The following is a 19,545-nucleotide window of genomic DNA, read 5'->3' as shown; positions in this document are numbered from 1 at the left end:
CGCACACACACAAAACACACACACACACACACACACACACACATGCTGTATTCGAGTGCCTGAGGAAATACAGCTAAATGCCACAGCAACCAAAAAAGCCTTTAATTCTTGAGGGAGAACACACTTTGTGCTGTATTGACAGGTTAGCAAGAGGTTAACAAACAAACAGAATAAGAGAGTGAAGAAAAGCTTACAATAACAGTAAAGTGGAAGTGAAAAGAATTCCCCGACTGAAAATATGCAAATAGAGGGAAGTTACGACATGAGAGAAATGCAGCACCGCGCCAGAATCAGCAAGACTAACATGAGGTCAGCTTAATCAATGGTGCTAATCTGGCCCCGGAAAAGAACACAGCCTAATGTTAGGGAAGTTAGCGGAGGCACGCTACTGTAGTCTGCAGGCACTCACACACGCAATATAAATAAGAACACATGAAAGCACTCATACACACAGGATATTCATGTGGTAGATACAATTAAGATACTCGAAAAAAGCTAATTAGCAATCAGCGCTAACAACGGGAAAACAGGTCGGAACTTGTGCAATGACAACATGTACGCACACAGGAAAAAGCTTATAAAAGGTTATCTGGACCCTCAAGTGTTGGAAATGGCTAAGCTAAAAGGATTTGAATAAAAAAAACTGATCTAGGTTAAAGAATCATTGCACTTTATTACTAGACTACTTTTGTCCATTCCATACTGGGAACAGTGTGTGTAACAAAAGGATTTCAAATCAACTCAAAAGGTCCACTTACTATCTTTCCAGATCTTTTAACCAGATCTCATGGTCTTCTTTAGCAAATGGAGCTGGCAAAGGTTTTATGAGGTGGGACCAAAGTTCCACACCTAAGTCTTGAGATGACACCCGAATAAGCCCTATTCCTTAAGACCATGAGTTGCGGTTAAAAGCTCTAAAAAGGCTAGTAAGCGGACCTAAAATTGTAGTTATATTGCACATAATAATTGAGTGTGTAATTGTTCAAATATGTACCGTTTCTTGCTGTCTTTTAGATATCCTGATTCTGTGCTATGCACCTGATTAGTCTGCTAATACACTACTTTTCCACATAGCATTCATTCCTGGGACAAGCTTGAAGTCCTTCTTTGACACCTGTATAACAGCAACAGTGTACGCTGTAGCTTTAATCTTTTTTTGCTGTTGCTTTGTCTTATCAGAACGTTTTCAAAAGAACACAGAACAGCCTGTTCTTGCTGTCTTCTCATGTCTCCTGTTCTGAAAAGGGAAGAAATAAAAGTGCATTTGAATATTCAGTCCTAAATCACGAACATTGTTTTCTGCCTATGCTGGCAGTGATGAGATATACCAGTGTAGCATTAGGAGACATCTTTCAGACTGCAGACACTGGGGAGATAGCCAAGATAGGTTTGTTTTAATTACTACTGGTACTAAAGTCAATTTTAAATGTTGAGATGGATATTAATTTCGTTCTGGGGTTTTAGGCACAGCGTGCACACACACATAGACATTTATAGATTGGTGTCTGTGTGTGCGATATGTCATCATACAGTAAATATGTGATTACTGTATGGATTTCTTTGTGTGTGTGTCTGTGTGTCATCTGACTCAGAAGTGTGTGAAATGTCACTCTGGATGAAAAGCATTTTAGAGAAGGTGTGTGTGTATTCGCCCAGCAGACGTTTAATTTTCAATCGGATTACATTAGAGCCAATAATCTATGGCAAGTATTAAAGGTGCCGTAGGTAGGATTGTGAAGATCCAGGACTTAGCCAAAGAATTTGAACATCGACAACTTCTCAGTCCCTCCCCCACTTTCTGCTAAAGCCCAGTCTCCTAAGCCCTCCCCCCACAAGGGAGAATGAATGTGTGTGCATGAGCAGTGATTGACACACAGTTACACACCCCCCCTGGCCATGATTGGAGCATCTGAACAGGGAGCGGTGGGTTTTTGCAAATCGCACTACAGGCTGTAGGTGGTGCCAGAGGAGCCGGATGTTGTTTTTTTTTAAATGACCTGCTTCATGTAGTTCTACTGGAACATAGGGTCAGTTTCAGCAAACATGACAGAAAGTTAGTTTAGTAAGTCTTACCTACTGCATCTTTAATACAGTTACATAAGGACTAAGGGTTGTTTCAAGCCAGTATTTGGGTATTTTAACTAAAATTGACCGTGTTCATAGACAAGATTGTAGACTGTATTAGGTATAGTTTTCCTGTGAGTGTGGAGATTCATTCAGCAAAAGACAGTACAGTAACTACAGGACCTTGGTCAACAGCTGGTTGTATGGGGTACATTTAAAGATGGTCTTTGTCGTTCGTCAACTGCATCAGATAAGTGACTGTCATATGACATACTCTGAAAACCACAATGATGTAACTTGTAGTTCCTTAAGCCATGGGTAAGACCTTTTATTTGGTATTCCCCATCAATGATAGAACGACTTCCTGATAACAAACACTCGGATATGTTCATCTAATGTTGGTTTCCACCCTAAAGTGATGAGGAAGGGACCACTTCACACATTTTCTAATTCACACACAAACACTTGGTTTCGTCACTTAGGAGGACTAAGTGACTCAGCTTCATTCTGTGAAGACTTAACCTTACCTTAACCATAAACACTGCATGCCTAAATCCTAACCCTAACATAACCTCACACTAACCTAGACCAAAAACCAAGTCTTAACCCTAAAATGTAATGGTTTACCTAATTGGGACCAGCGTTTCCCCATAGTCCCCATAATATAACTGTATGTCCCCACCATGTAAGTAATACAAATACACACACACACACACACACTCTCTCTCTCGCTCTCTCACAGTCTAATAGTTTATAAGTGGGGCTGTGAGAATGGTGTAACGTCTGGTGTGTTCTGCGTTTTGTCTGGTTCTCAGAGCAATCCTGAGTGTATTCCTCAATCTCTGCTTGGCTGGCGCTTGTGGCCACTACATGCATATGGACACACATAAACACAAACATACAGTCATTCCAATAGAGACCTGGGGACCCTATGGCCCAGAACAGCAGTTTTCCCTGAGCAGAACTCTGCTTTGTCTCCCTCCCTTGACTCCACTTTCTCCTCTCCTCTAGTCTCTTCTTACAGTCAAGCCAATCCTCTGGCACTGAGTGGCCCATTATACAGAGCAAATAAGCCATGGCTATAGGTCGAAACAGCTTCTCAGAAAGGGAAAGCGAGGTGAGCAATGAGTTTGTGGAAGGGAGAGAAAGAGCCCATAAACCCCACTGGCTCTAAAAGCTTTGCCAATCTCAAAGAATGCCTTGTGGATATTAAGTGTTGGATGACTAAAAACTTTCTCTGTAGCTTTAGAAAAATCCCAGGTCTGTGTCGTTTGGTTCCCTCCAACATCAGAAATGGGAACAAAGGGAAGGAGGAATAGAGGGAGACTTTCAAAAAAGCATCTCTTAAGAAGGACTTGCGACTGCAACAACAGCAAATTTAAATCTTCAAACATAAGCTCCTTTTGACAGTCTTCGCTTGGCGGTGATGTCTTTGTCACAAAGTTCAAGCGTGCAGCAAAACCCAAACAAGAACAAACAGTTATTGAACAGCAACCCCAAATAACCTCTCCCAGACCAACGCGCCAATACAAAGCCATCATGCCATGTGCTCCCAACCACAACCTGCACAGTCCAGAACATGTGGAGTCTGCTGGAGCATTCCTTTACCTAAAAGCGCACCACAAAGTGAGTGCCATAAATGTAGCTGGTATTAATACGTCACCAAACCCCTGACCTTCTCTCGCTCTCTTTCCCACATCCTCAGGCAACAAATCTAAGGTCACACACACACACACACACACACACACACACACACACACACACACACACACACACACACATACACAAATACACACACACACACACACACACACACACACACAGTGAACGGCAGTATAAAAATCAGAACAAATACATGGCCTCCAAACAGTGTCCATTTCTCCATGACAACAAAGAAAATGTTTACACTCCCGAGAAGGCTGCTCCTTCCTACTGGCTAGGATCCGGTCTCTATGGCGATGAAGTCGGCATCTCTTTGTTTGGGCATCTTGAGCTGAGAGTGTGTTGATGTTATGTACAGTACAGGAATGTGTACACATATGGCTGTGATTACACAAACACACACGCACACATGCAGAGATGCAGCAGGAATATCATGTGTCTCAAAAATTGGGAGTTTGACCAATGGCTTGTCTTTAAAGCAGCGACGGGTGCTGTGATTGGCTCTTTCATTCTTAAATCCAACTGATCATAAAGCCTTTTTCAAAGACTGGGATGGTATTTAATAATAGTTAAGTCATGCCTAGATGGGTTGTATGCTTTCATTTAAGTGGTCACATTTGTGTTAGCTTGCGAAAGAGACTCTTCTTTTCAAGTTAATACAAATCTTCAAAAACATCTACTTACATGAGAACATTTAGAAAAGCGCTGGAAATAATATGATTTTTCATATTTTGTCTGCCAACTGAACAACAGAAAAATCAAATATACACCCAATCCAACACACACACACACACACACACAGACACACACACACACACACACACACACACACACACATGCAGGCACATCTAATCCGTGCGCAGCCCTCACAGAGTAGTGCAGCGGGAATTAGCTGTCGGCAAGCCCCTGTAATGAGGGAACACCAGTAAGCGCCAGGGGAAAAAAAGAGGCGGATGGAAATAAAGATGGATGGAGAGAGAGAGCTAGGGATAGATTCAGCTACGGAGGAAAATCCAAACAATAGGAAACAAACAAGAGGGGAGCCTCAAAACGCAACATCTCTGTTGAGAGATGGAGAGATAGAGGCTGAAGTGTGTGGAAAGGGGCAAAGAAAAGAAGAGGGTTAGACAAGAATGAGTTTTTAATGCAGTCAGTGAAATCAATATTTGTGCAATGAAACTGCCAACGTGATATTTTGTTCTCATATTGAATATGTTTTTTTTTAATGTACCGTTTTCAGGCTCCAATGCCCGAATCCAACTCGGCACTACCAGCCAATGACAACATCACTTTCATATTCAAACGGAGATCTTCTTAACTGTGTTACATTACCGCAACTGAAAAGTCTTTGCTAATTACTTTTAATACTGGACTTCCAGTGCCTGGAAGGAAGATATAATGCAAGAGTCTTTGGTAAATAGTTGGTGTGAGACATCTTCAAGATGCCCAAAGGGCCTCCAGACATTACCCTTTTTCGAGACATTATAGCCTGTTTAAGTAGAAGTTTGTAGCCCAAGCTTTAACCCCCGGAATTCCACCAAGCGCAGATTTCCCATCGTTTGCCACACCGGAGTGTCTCACAAGCGCAGGGTCTTGCCTATCCAAGTCACAGATTTTGTTGTTTAGTTTATTTTTCCTGGATATTTTTCCTTCTATCATGAAAGTAGTCTACATAAACTTAGCACAAAAAGGAAGGGAATTTGTGTTTGGTAGATTATTTCTCTGTGGTAACAATGCTTTTTTTGCAATAAATCTTATACCGTTGGAAAGCCTGTTTAGTTCCCTTTCAAATGGTGCCCCATTTGTAGCGAACATGCATTTGTGGGATGAGCAGCAGCGCTGAGTATGTGGGTTGCGCCCATGAAAAATTTGCCAAATCTTCACTGCCAATGCCAAACAGGTTATTCTGCCATTGACTTGTTTGGTGTTTGGTGGATTGGATGATTGAAGTTTAAGAAACAAGACATATTGGCAATTGAACAATTCATTCATTTCACAAACAGGAGCGTCAGTAGCGTGTGGAAGAACCATACACAGCCACAACAGCCTGGCACCTCCTCCTCATGCTGGTCACCAGCCTGGTCACACACTGCTGTGGGATGGCATCCCATTCTTCAACCAGCATTTGTCGCAAGTCAGCCAACGTGGTTGTGTTGGTCACTCTGGAACGAACAGCACACCCAAGCTGATCCCACAAGTGTTCAATGGGGTTGAGGTCAGGACTGCTGGTTGAAGAATGGGATGCCATCCCACAGCAGTGTGACCAGGCTGGTGACCAGCATGAGGAGGAGGTGCCAGGCTGTTGTGGCTGTGTATGTTCTTCCACACGCTACTGACGCTCCTGTTTGTGAAATAAATACATTGTTCAAATGCCAATATGGCTTGTTTCTTCAAACTTCAATCATCCAATCCACCAAACACCAAACAAATCAATGGCAGAATAAGCTGTTTGGCATTGGCAGGAAGATTTGGCAAACTTTTCATGGGCATAACCCACATACTCAGCACTGCTGCTCATCCCACAAATGCATGTTCCTTACAAATGGAGCATCATTTGAAAGGACTAAACAGGCTTTCCAACTGTATAAGATGTATTGCCAAAAAACATTGTTACCACAGAGAAATAATCTACCAAACACAACTTTCCTTGTTTTTTCCATGCAGTCCATTTATGAACATGGAACATGAACATAAGAACATGGATCAAACATTTGTGGCTGTGTTTTAGTTGTTAAGTGTATAGTGTAGTGATGTGATATATGATCGGGAGTCTCCACAGGGTGTTTATATTTAGAAAATTGAATGAATGCTCTGGCCGTTCCACTTCCTGCCTGGCGTTTGCAACGGCTCGCGTTCTGTCCAAAATAGACCTACCACGTTTTTCTTTAGTGGGGCAGAGCAGAGAGCTGCTTCACAATAGAGCCCGACCGATAAAGGATTTTTAAGGCCGATATCGATACAAATATTTGGTGATTTTAAAATCTGATATTCCGATATATCGGCCAATATATATTTAAAAATAAATAATCCAGAAACACGTAACAAAACATAAACAGATTTCCCTAACGTTATTTGTAGTTATTTATGAGTCCTCACTAAAATAATATGATAATGCAGTTTAATAATAAACTTGTTTGTTTTATTGTCACAACAGAACAGAGGAACATCAAAATATAATAAAGTTCTGATAAATAAAATGTATAAAAATACAAACTTAAGATAGGAAACTTAAGGGGTTAAACACGAGAGAGCGCCCTCTGGTGGACAAACTATACAACGCCAACACTCATAACATGGTTGAAGGGTGTTTCATCCGTTTTTATTCATTTTAAATATTCATTTATCGGCCATTATAAATGCTGATACCGATAGTTTGGAAAAGGCCTTTGCTAAAACTAGAGTACGACACATTTAGTTTTGAGTAAGCAGACTAAGTAAGAACTCTATTCCAAAACAACGATATATTGGTTAAAAAAAAGGGAAGCTAGACCTGGAAAAGTCATAAAGGAGCCAAGGAAAGAGAGGAGGAGTAAGAGAGCAGAGAGACTAGTAAACAGTGGCGCAGGGGAATAAAAGGACCAGGAGGCACCGGGAGCAGTCAGCTCTCTGGGGACCCTGAGCTGCACTGTGTGAAGTGGCTGGTGCTTTCCTAGGTGCACAAACAATGTGCCTTTCACAGAGAAACAAAGAGACCAGCAAGAAGGGAGTGAGACAGAGAGTCAGATCTACAGCACAATTAGAGCCCAACAGATCTGCCAAACTCCAGGGAGCCAATATTCCCTGTTTTCCAGAACAATTAAAATAGTACTTCTACATAAACACAATGGAGGCACATGAGTCTGATCATATGATCTGTTACCTATCCACTGAGTTCCCTTGCTTCTTCTATGGCGGGGGTTAGTCTGCACAATGCTTTGCAGATAAACCAACACAGTTCCTCTAGTGGCTTCTTATCTCTTCAAGCATTTAATGTTCATGTAAGGTTGCAAAGAGAATTTATGGTTTCATGACACATGTGCAAGCTGATGGCAAGAGACCAGGATTGATTCTAACCAGCCTTGAAAACTTAAACTATATGTTTGTGTGAAATATCATTAGCGGGGCTGCTATTAGCCATGGAGCTAAACATGGATGTCAGCGTCAGTAGTGGCTGGTGGAGCCTAATAACAGAGTGAAAGAGCCAGCTGGGGAATGCTAATTAGCCACATAGGCTAAAAATCAGATCGAATGGGTGCTGAGTAAATACCAGCGGATGGCTCATAACTATTAATTCCCTGCAATAGAGCCAGATAACTGTAGCATCAAGCTATTGTTATTGTATGTGTGTGTGTGTGTGTGTGTGTGTGTGTGTGTGTGTGTGTGTGTGTGTGTGTGTTGATGCTGTCTTGTCCTCATGAGGACCAAACATCCTCTCAAGTGTGATGAGATGAAATATTGTGAGGTCATCAATCTTCTCTTCTCAAAAAAGCACATAAGCATGTTTTCAAAATGTCAAACTATTCCATTCATAATTCATATTAATACGTGTTAATACATTTGACTTTGCATTATTTAATAAACCCAGAAGGCACTAACTTTTTGCATGATTTAACATAACACAGGAAACACACTTTGTATAAATGTGTGCAGCTAAATGACAGTGAGTGATATGAGCACTGACTACATGGTTAGACTGGCAAACATTGCTTGGGAAACAAAATGTAATGGAAGAGAAAAGCACATCAATTTTCTGTGAGTAAAGTATCTGTGATCATTTCATGCAGGGAGTGTGATATTCTACAAAAAAAAGCATTAAACACTACACAGAATTTACAATAAACAAATATGAGTACTCCTAAAGAAGACAAGTTCTCTGCCTTCTACACTCCCATACTTCTTGCTGCTTCTACATGCTGATGAATTTGCCATACAATCATTTTCTGCTTCCTTTGGTAAAAAATAGCTCAATCCAGTCACATTTTTTTAAACTCCTTATTGTTTTTTGTTTTTCTTAAATATGTATACCCCCTGGTGTAGATTACCCACACTGCTTTTAGCTGATGGAGCAACAAAGACTGCCTCATGACTTGGAAGCAGCGCTGAAATTAGAGGAATATTATTTACAGAATGATTTTGTCCAGACTTTGAATCATCCGGTGGACTCTGTTTACAGACAGTGCTTATGAAAACAGTCCAGTTGAAATCAGGTGAAAAGCCCAACTGGCCACATGCTAATCTCCTGCTGTCGATGTACAGTAGCATAGCAACATGAAAACATCCAAGCCACCAATTTCCTCATGTAACCGAGCAATTGTCTTTTGAATCGCGGCGTTTGAAAGCGAGGGCTGTTTAAGTGACTCGCACAGCTCTTAATTGGAGTGCCGGCAGCAGCTAGGCTAACCCCGTTAAGTTGTTTCAGATTAGCATCAGTGAAATGGCTTGATTGCAGCTAATTCGCTGGGATCACACAACATAAGACGCTAATGGAGCTCCTAATGAGTGATCTGTCCGCAAATGAGAGCCGAAGGCTACTTTGTCAACTTTTAGGGGGCTGTTGGCTTTGAGGGATAAAAAAAAAAGAGGGGACAAGGTTTGAATAAGTGGTGGGATGTTAATCCACTGAGGATGTTTCACAAAGATCGATTTTACGAATCATTTAAAAGGTCATGCTGATGTTAACTAAAGCTTTGGGCCATGGCCATCATAGTGATTATCTTTTTGAGCATTTCTGCCTCATTACTGCAGTTTGGCTTTGTACATTTGTACATATTTGGTACTAGTGATGCGTGTTTTCAATGTGTACAACTAATTAGCTACATAATTACATTCATCAATGCTTTCCTCACAGGCACACACTCTACTAGAGTAGACTTGTTGTACTGTCTCTGTGTAAGGGCAGAGATCCCTGTTTATTTGCAGTGGCACAACGGAGCACATCGATCAGCACATCGACCCTGCTCCATCGCCTTGGCTGAATGTCACGCAGGGCCCCTCAGGAGCCACAACTGGCTCCTGCTAACTTCAGAGGTTGGGTTTAGGAAAAACACAACGGGGAAAGGACGCCTCACACGCCGGGAGACGCCCGCTGGGGACGCGCCACAATAACGGGACGGTTGTGATTAGGAAGACAATGGGGAAACAAAACGCCACACGTGGGACGTGATCCCCGGTCTCCTGGGTGAAAGCCCTGTATTGTTTGACCCATCCACCACCCCGACCAACTTCCCTACGCGGATTTTCGGCTTTTCATACTACTCCCTACTGTTTTGGTGCTGTGATCACGAAAATATGCTTCCCATTGAAATACTTTACATTTTCGAGAAAAACGTCCCCGTGAACACGAATCAATAGACTAAATAACGTGACCATTTCACGAACTGCCGTGAGACTGGGTTGACGTATCAGTTAAACGGCCAAGAGTCCCGACCAAGCGCGTCTACATATGACGCCAAAGGGCTAGACGCTAAAAGGAGACTTTTTGCGTTAGTAACAAACGCCGAAGGCACCTGACTAAGTGTCGCTTTTTGACGCGCTGGGTGTGAGAATGTGTTGCAATCACACGTGCATCCATGCTTCCTTTGGTGGTCCTCGGTGTAGGAGGAACTTTAAAAAAAAATCACATGCATGTAAGCAAGAAAAAACCCCAAAAAAATCCATCAGCGCTGACAACAGTATAATTAGAGATTGTTCATAAAGTGACAAGATGGAAGAGACAGCGTATTGACCATAGGATAGACAAAAGGTAAACACACATCCATACCCACGCACACACACACACACATACAGACATACATTCTCCTCCTGTCAGAGTTAAGTATCTCCTGACACTTCGACAGCCTTAATCAATTCCCATTTGCATTAGAGCCAGGGATCTCTTTAAGCTGCAGGTCCACTTTTTCTCCTTTGGGACTTTACATCCCTCTATCACACACTCCTTATCTCACTCCCTTTCTCTGGTTAGGTAGGAGAGGACGAAGTGCTTTAATCTCTGCATCCCTTCATTCAGAGGCAAACAGATGGAGGAGGCCATTGATCTACACACACACACACACACACACACACACACACACACACACAAACACACAAATGCCACCATTTTTCTGTCGCCTCACCGCCAGCCAGTTAAATTATCAGCATGCATTCCATGTTTGGTCAATAACTCTTTCATTCAACATCAAGGTAGGTTTAATAGAGCAACAAGTCCTCCCAACAATACAACGACAATATAGGTAGTTAATTCCTGCTCTCTAACACGACCCACAGGAGCATTTTAACGTCAGTAACGTTGTAAAACGGTCGTAGTTTGGTTATGTTTAGGCCCAAAAATTACTTGGTTAGGTTTAGAAAAAGATTGTGGTTTGGGTTAGAATCCGAGCTTCCTAGTTACACTCGTGACGCAGGACGTGACGTAGTCGGGTACGTCAAGTTAAAAAAACAAAACTCGCTGTTTACTTTCATTTTCAAACGAGACACAAACCCCCGTCTCCCGGGTAAAAAAGCCCTGTGTTTGTTTGACCCATCCCCCACCCCAACCTATGCTCTTACACTTTGTCTTCTTACTTTTAACTTCATAGAAACGTTAATGAGTCGTAATTGCTGCTTGAACAAACGACCCCTTGGGAGGGTTTTTCTATTCGGGGAAGGACAGTCTCTAATAAAGCTGCAGCCAGCAGTTTGGTGTAAGTTACTGTCTGCCAACGTTTGTATGTGCCACTGCACCACTACAATCAGTCTTCTGTCTTTTCTACACAAATAGTAAATGTGTGTGGGCAACTATCTGAGAGCAAGTGATGTGAAGGCAGCAGGTATATAGCAGCAGGGGCCCGAGGTGTACAGCACAGTGCGCTTCCACTGTAAGGATGAAACGTTCTTGGAGACTAAAACTCTCTGTTCCATTAGCTCAACGAGCGTTTGTTTCCACACAGCGACGCCAGATTCCCCAAAATAAAGTCCGGCTTACGCAAGGTGAATCCTGATTAACAGAGGATTCCCATAAAGCTTTGGGATTTACTGTCAGACTTGTCGGAAACTCTTAATAAGCTGAAAGGAGAGAGCTGCATGCGACTGGAAGAATCTTTCTTTCAGTTATGTTGCTGTGTTTGCCTTTCATTTTTTTATTTTTTTTAAATCTGCTCACAACCACAGCAGACCTCTGCTCAGTTGCTTGGAAAACTAAGCTTTGGAATGATAAAGCGAAAGCCTTTCTGCATCTTTAGATCCCAAGCCTGGATGATACTGCAAGAGCCACAACTCCTGCCTGGATCGCTATAGATTTATTCGCTGATTTAAGCGTTGCCTCCGTTGCTGCAGCGGTATCATGAAACCAAACTGTTACTGACTGCAGATGTTTGAATCGATCACGTTTGTGTCAGGACCGGTGCCCAGAACTCAAATGCAGACCAGAGGTTAGTTGCAATTAATGTGATTTTGATTGAACTGAAGACTTTCTGATGTGAATAAGTACCATGTTATGATTCCTCGCATTGTAATCGGATAAAATACACATAATGTAATAAAACTCTGAAACAGGAAATTATAAAAAGTGGACTTCTCTTATTTGTGGGCAAGGAAACATTACAATGCAGAAAGTATGATTTTGACATAGTATGAGGATTTTGTGGAAATGAATATTTTTCGTCGAACTTTAACTTTGACTGTTTCCTTTATAGAGACAGAGTGCATGTAAGTCCCGCCCACACCCGAGTGGAAAACAATGAATTGCTCGCCATTGACTTTTTATTGCGTAAAGGTGCCTACTTGTAAATTCTATCTTTTGGCAAACAACAGAAAAATGCCTAAAAGCGGCTGTGTGGTGGGATGCTCTAACCACAGGGTAAATAACCCATAACTACATTTTTATAACCCGCCGAAACCGAAAAACGGAGCTTTTAGGATGACAAAAGTGGATACGCGCAATAAGATGTGAGAGGCGTCAGCAGGAAGAATGGGAAAACTGTGGAATCGACAGTTCAGTCGGTTCAGTGGGCTTAACGTTACGTGTGCACTGACTTTCGCCATCGCACATGTCAGTTTTAGGCTGACTAAATACATGTAAGTTAAGTTAAGCTAAAGCATTTTGACAGTATGCAACGTGTGTTATAGTGGAATGTGGATAAACAAACACAGGACTTTCAACCAGGAGACTGGGGTTCGTGGGCTGTGTGAAACGGCCATTTTGAAACCAACCAAGTTTCACGGACCATAGTCTGTGACGCAATGGCCTCCGTGATGTCACGTTACGTCCTCATTTTAGTAATTTTACAAGACTCAGTTTAAGAAAATCCCTGATGTTGTACCAACCATAAGCATCTTTGCTGCCTTAACTTAACTTGTTCCTTTCACAATGTTTAATATGTGTTTAAAACTGCGCCTGTTACATTAAATAGATCGGTCACATGACTACAGTCACATGATTAAATTGAACGGTCGTATGTGTCGTTTTAGGAGTCTTTGGAAATCAATCTATAATGTCGTTTAGGTGTAAGGATGCGTTGCCTGAATCCAGGCATACTGCCATGATCGAATGAAGGCAAAGTGCTTACAAACGCGCGCGCACACGCACGCACACACAGACACACACAGTTACTTTACAAATTACGATTGTTACACAAACGCATATGTAGTTTATAAAATACAATGTTTTATTATAAATTAAACTACCCCAACAATTTATCAGCCAGCGTACAAGTACCGCTGAAATGATTTAACATTTTCCTGATGATACTTACATAACATTTTCAATGCAGGACTTTTACTTGTACCAAAGTATTTTTACAGTGTGGTATTACAGTAGTACTTTTACTTAAGTAAAGGCTCTGAATACTTCTTCCACCATTCCTTTTGGGAGTGAGAAGGTCGTAATCCACATTTGAGAAACTTCCAAAGGTGCAAACACAGCTAAAAACAGCTCGCACCAATCCAGGAAGACATCATTTCACTCTTCACTCATTTCACGTTTCCACTCGTGCAGGTCTAGGTTCTTGTCTCCGTCTTTACTTCACAGACGGACGATGAAGTCTAAAGTCCCGCCACCCCTTTTGTCTGACTGTCACTTTCTATCTCTGTCTCCATTCATCCCCTCTCCCTCCTTTTCAACGCCTGTCTCTTTCTGTCCATCCCTCTCTACATCATTCTCTCAGCTATCCTATGAGAGTCCGCCGCTTGATTGCCATGAACGCTTTCATTCCCTCGCCCCAACTCAGACTGCTTTCTCCATAACTCCCAAGAGGATTCTGTTTTGCTTTTTTTATCACTGGAGTGACATATTGCGTATTTGTGAACAAATCTGTGCTTACATGACTATCATTGCAGACGTAATCGGAACCAGCTCCCTGTTTGTCAGACTATGATATGACTCATAGAGACCGAGAGAAAGAGGCAAACACATCCACAAACACACTGGCACATGCACAGATTGATCCTCTTCATCTCAACTTTAGCTGCCCTGTGGATGCGAAGATCCATCATACAGCTGCTGTGTGCGTGTGTGTGTGTGTGTGTGTGTGTGTGTGTGTGAGAGAGAGTGTTATGTAATTGTTTTGTAATGTAGTGTGTTGTATAACTATCAGTGCAGTATAGAATCTATGCAACACCTACTGTATGTATTTAATATGTGATACATATCACATATTAAATACACACAGTACATACTATATATGCATTTTCTGTTAACTGCTCTGGCAACAACATGTTTTCTTTGTTCATGCCAATAAAGCACAATTGAATTGAATCGAGAGAGAGAGAGAGAGAGAGAGAGAGAGGGGGGGGGGGTTAATCATTCTCAAAGTACCCCAGTGCTGAAAGCATCTCCAGACACCATCTTGGATCAAATTGCAAGTCTGGAGGGGAAGTCAGATAATTTCTCCAGGCATCTGATATATATATATATTCTCAGCAAAGCTAAAGCATGGCAGCAAAACTAAAGGCCTTTACCCCTTATCCTGCCAAAAATACTGCTCTCACGAAAGTTGAGAGCATATCATTTCCTAGCATTCATAGGTATCATTTTTGTTGATATGAAATCTCAAGCTCAGGAGTCAGCTTTAACTTCTTGATTTTTACTCCCTTTAGGGTTTTGGCATGCCATATGTTGTTATTTTCAAGATAAGTTAGGCTTCTCACAAATCATTTGGAATGTTGTCAATGCAGTCCATTCAGTTGTTGAAGAGATATTTCTGTTTGGACCGAAATGGTGGACCGAGCAGAGATGTTAATAATACTATTGTTTTAACCGACAATAAAAGTTTTGACTGGTTAATAATCAATTAAAGCTATAGTTCGTAGTTTGTGTCGCCCCCATGAGGAAGTAATGACAACACCACTGTTGTTGCATCCACGTGACACAAGCCTTCCCCTCCTCCATGCTGTTACTTGTAGCCAAGGAGGACACGGAGGATTAAAAAAACATGGACTCTTCAGAAGAGGTCATTGTCTTCACTTGATTTTCTGCTCGCGAAAGTCGCCGGATGACACCATGTTCCGAACATAGCCATACTGAGAAATCCAGAGAGAGTTTTGTGAAGCTGGTAGTCTTAATTAGCTTTGTATCAACTCATTTGGCAACGGCTTGAATGTAACAGACGTTCATTATTTAAAAAAAAGTTACACACAAGGTTGTCGCATTATAAAAGAAATATAAGCTATGCAATCTATTTCTTGAATACAACTCATTGTTGGCGAAAAGCAACCGCACATGCATTTTATTGGAGTAGCTTTAAGTTGCATTTTTTTTTGCAGTGTTTGGCTCTCACAACCAACTGCTGGATGGCACTCACAAGGGAAAGCTATGTGACACATTCCACTATATCGATAAGGACTGGTGGGTTAAATCATAATCATAATAACACAGAGTATGCCAGGCAGACACACAGCTGACAACCTCGCGCGACCAGAACTGCGGTAGTCCGCGGCTGTCCGTGGACGCGGAAAGTATGCCCGAGCCACCCGGATGGGTGAACTGTAGTCCACGAAGTTCCACCTCTGCGATTGCTCCGGTGGTCCTCAGATCTCTGCAGGGTAAATCCAGACAGCTAGCTAGACTATCTGTCCAATCTGAGTTTTCTGTTGCACGACTAAAAAAACTTTTGAACGTACACATGTTCCACCAAAACAGGTTCCTTCCCGAGGCTATTTTGCAGCGGCACCGTAGCGCTTAGTGCCGCCCTAGGATCAGACCTTTAGGGGGGCTCAGCCCCTAATGAGACTGTTACACGGATACAGTGCCTTGCAAAAGTGTTAACCCCCCCCCCCCCCCCCCGCTAAATCAGTAATTTCATTAGTCGATAATCTCTGAGTTAGATACTGAACAACAACGTCAGCTAACGTTTTTTTTGACACTATTGACACTATGATGGAACTAAACCTGACACTTTATAAGTCACAGAAATAACGACCAGTTTGACACAATGTTCTAACATTCAGCAATTTTAGTTGCTTACGTTTCAATTTGGGTTCTAATCTGCGTAATGAAATGACCGACTTCTTCTCTGGGGACTACCAACGCTAAACTTCACAACCGTCTCGTGCTCTCCCTCTGACAGGTTAGATAGAGACTCAACCAAAGGCGGGAGTCTGGCACAGGGGGGCTGAGATGAAATTTAAAAGGGTGTAAAATCGCCAATGGCGCCGCCCATGACGATTGTGATTGGTTTAAAGAAATGCCAATAAAGCAGAGCACACTTTCCATCCTGGAATGCTGTGTGGACTAGCCAGACCCTCCTCTGCAGCGCTGTGGAGGAAGGTCTGGCAAAGCGAGACTAGTTGAACTGGGACTCAGTAGCCTGCTTATTGGTTAATGATCGGTTAACGATGGTTGGCTATCGTCCAAAAGCAACGCATTCTCATGAACGGGTTTGTATGATATTGTACGGAAACTTATACCCAACAATTCGTATGATATGTTCTGAAACCACCGACTGGTCACATGACAGTTAAGTTTGGCGGTCGTTAGTTCATTTCAGTCATCAAAAGGTGACTGTGAGCTGAGTGCAGTATTTTGCCCCAGTTGGGCATTTCCCTATACACTCCAGTAAGTATGCAGCCAATGTGGAAAGTCACATTCTGAAATCTTATAAGATTTCAGAATTCAGGCCTTTTATTCACTTTCCCGCTGTGCACGGCTTCAACCTCATTTCACGAAAGGACTTTGGAAACCTTGAAGGAAAGCAATATCAAATCTAATGTGCACAATGCTGACTTTCAATCCAGTCACACTCCAGGATGATGTTTTGTGACAGAGAATGTCAGAAATGATTTTCTGCATAAGTCCAGAACAATGCTCAGTGAATGCAACGTTGAGTGTGTGATCTTTCAGAGGGCCTTCTGTGGCTTTTAGAGGATAGCTATGAGGGAAACAAATTCCAAATTCTTCTTTCTTTTACCACATCTTTGTTCTCCGACCCATCCTTACACTCTAGGGTTCTCACACAAACAAATCTGTAAGCTCTGCATCTCTTTTTCCAAAAAGGTAAAAAAGTTTGTTACATGCAGATGCAGAAAGTGTGTATCAGCAAAGAGGCATTTGCAAGAACACAGTACACACTCAATACAGTAGACAAACGCGCACACACACACACACACACACACACACACACACACTGCCCAACTGCATCTGGTTTGTGTTAACCATGTCGACGGTGGAGAAGTGTATTGGCGCCCTGCTCCCATTGGTTCTTTGCTGCCGGCACTGGTTTTAATTGGTCGTCTTAGTGCCAGACCCTCAAACTCATGCGCACATACACACTCCCCAACACCAACACCAACACGCACGCACGCAGGCACGCACACACGCACACACACACACACACACACACACACACACACACACACACACACACACACCTAGCTGGGGGCTGAGAGAGGGAATGTTCTAGAAAAAAAGGGGGAATAGTGGCCAAAGTTTCAAAGTTGAGCTAATTGGGAGCCATTTTCTCCTCGTTCTCTCACTCATATGGACACAGGCTTTCGACTAAATATTCTGCACAATTAGCAGAACTATTAATACCCCAAGGTGTGTGTTGATATGTGTGTGTGTGTGTGTGTGTGTGTGTGTGTGTGCGCGTGTGTGCGTGCGTGCATGCGTGTGAGAGAGAGAAAGAAGAAAACTTTTGGTAATAAGAAAAGGGAGCGGAAGAGCGGGATAAGAGAGACAAAACGAAGCGCGTAATGCTTTTGCAGTGAAAGAACAAAGTTAAAGCATGTCACAGGGTTACCCCCCTTTTAGACGCACTGACCCACATGCACACACACTCATTTGGGGTCTCCCTGAGTCAAAGCCAGACAGAGTTTTTTTCCTACGACTGAAAGATGCTGTGAAGGAATACACACAGCTGGAGACCACATGGCCGTTGGATCAAGGCTTGAACCCGGATCAGGATCAAGCACAAAAACTGGAGTGAAACATTTCATCTCTCACACTCACACATTCTTTTGACACATTTCATTTTCAACTCTGTTGTGCTCATGAGAACATTTGTAAACTGACTTCTGCTCCACTGCATCACTTCTTCATCTCTACACATCTGGGACGCCGGTTTGCGTCTTGCCAGGCTTGTTATCGTGCATGACCGCGATTCATCACGGAGCGAATCAAGCACAAAGATCCATCAGAAATGCCCGCTGCGAGCTGAGTCATGACATGCATAATCTGTCCACTCCCAGTGAAACTCTCCCTCAGCGGAATAACGCTTTAGACTCTAAAGCGTTATTCCAGAAATACAGCCCTGCAGACGGGTGCATCACATGTGGCTGCAGGGCTGTATTTTTCTAGGAACAATCCACACTAGGATCAATCAATATCTGGGATCTGGTCTGCAGCCAAGTAGGACTGGGCTACCCCACTGCATTTCTCAGAAAGACAAATATAGAGTTCAGCCTGTGAATCTGTCTCTTTCTCTCTTCTCTGCGTGTAAAACTAACTGTTTAAACCAGAGAAACCAAAACAAGACACAACAGAGATAAAGAAAGACGAGATATCGAGATACTTGGCCAGTGCTAAAGAATAGCAGAGGTGTCAAAAGTATTCACATTCATTACTCAGGTAGAAGTATAGATACTGGGGTTTAAAAAGACTTCTGTAGAAGCTGAAGTATCAACTCGATCTTTTTACTCAAGTAAAAGTATAAAAGTACTGGTTTCAAAACTACTACAAGATGCAGTAGGTAAAACTTATAAAACTTTCTGTCATAGTTGCTGAAACTGACCCTAGTTTTGGAAACAATTAGCTCGTAGTACTTGGGTGCGCGGAGCTTGCAGCGCATTCGAAAGGAGTTGTTTTTGCATCCAACCATTTCGAACAATTCTTCCAGGTATGGCCAGGGATGTTGAAGGGTTGGCTGGTCTTCCTGGCTACCAACGTCCTCGCTGGTGCTTGGTTGGGACATTTCGTGAGAGTTCTCTTGAGTCTCTGCCACGGACATCTTCGTACTAGTACTAGGCTACATACGTCTTGCTATTTACTTGCTGGCGTGTGACGTGATTTTTTTTTTTTATTTCTACTTAACGAAGTATTTGTACTTCGTTACTTGACACCTCTGAAGAATAGTGAATCCAGCCATGCCTTTCCCCACATCCGTCTTATTCTGTCTGTTTTGTCCTCTGATATATGACACGTGGCTGGTACATGTAAATACAGGTTTGTATGTTAAACACAAAGGATGGCTGTTGGTGAAGTATTCCTTTAAAAGATCACACAAAATGTGTTTCCTCGGGTTCAGCCGAGGGAATAAAACATCCACATGATAAAACAGAGGAAAATAAGCGGGGAAAAATGGTGGAGGAAAGAGTGCAATTATAAAGTAAGCCATAAAGGGACAGAGGAAGAAAACAAGCCCCCAAAATGAG

The sequence above is a fragment of the Sander vitreus genome, chromosome 21, assembly GCF_031162955.1.
Source record: "Sander vitreus isolate 19-12246 chromosome 21, sanVit1, whole genome shotgun sequence".
In the NCBI taxonomy this organism is placed as follows: domain Eukaryota; kingdom Metazoa; phylum Chordata; class Actinopteri; order Perciformes; family Percidae; genus Sander; species Sander vitreus.
Note: the sequence above shows the minus strand (reverse complement) of the source record.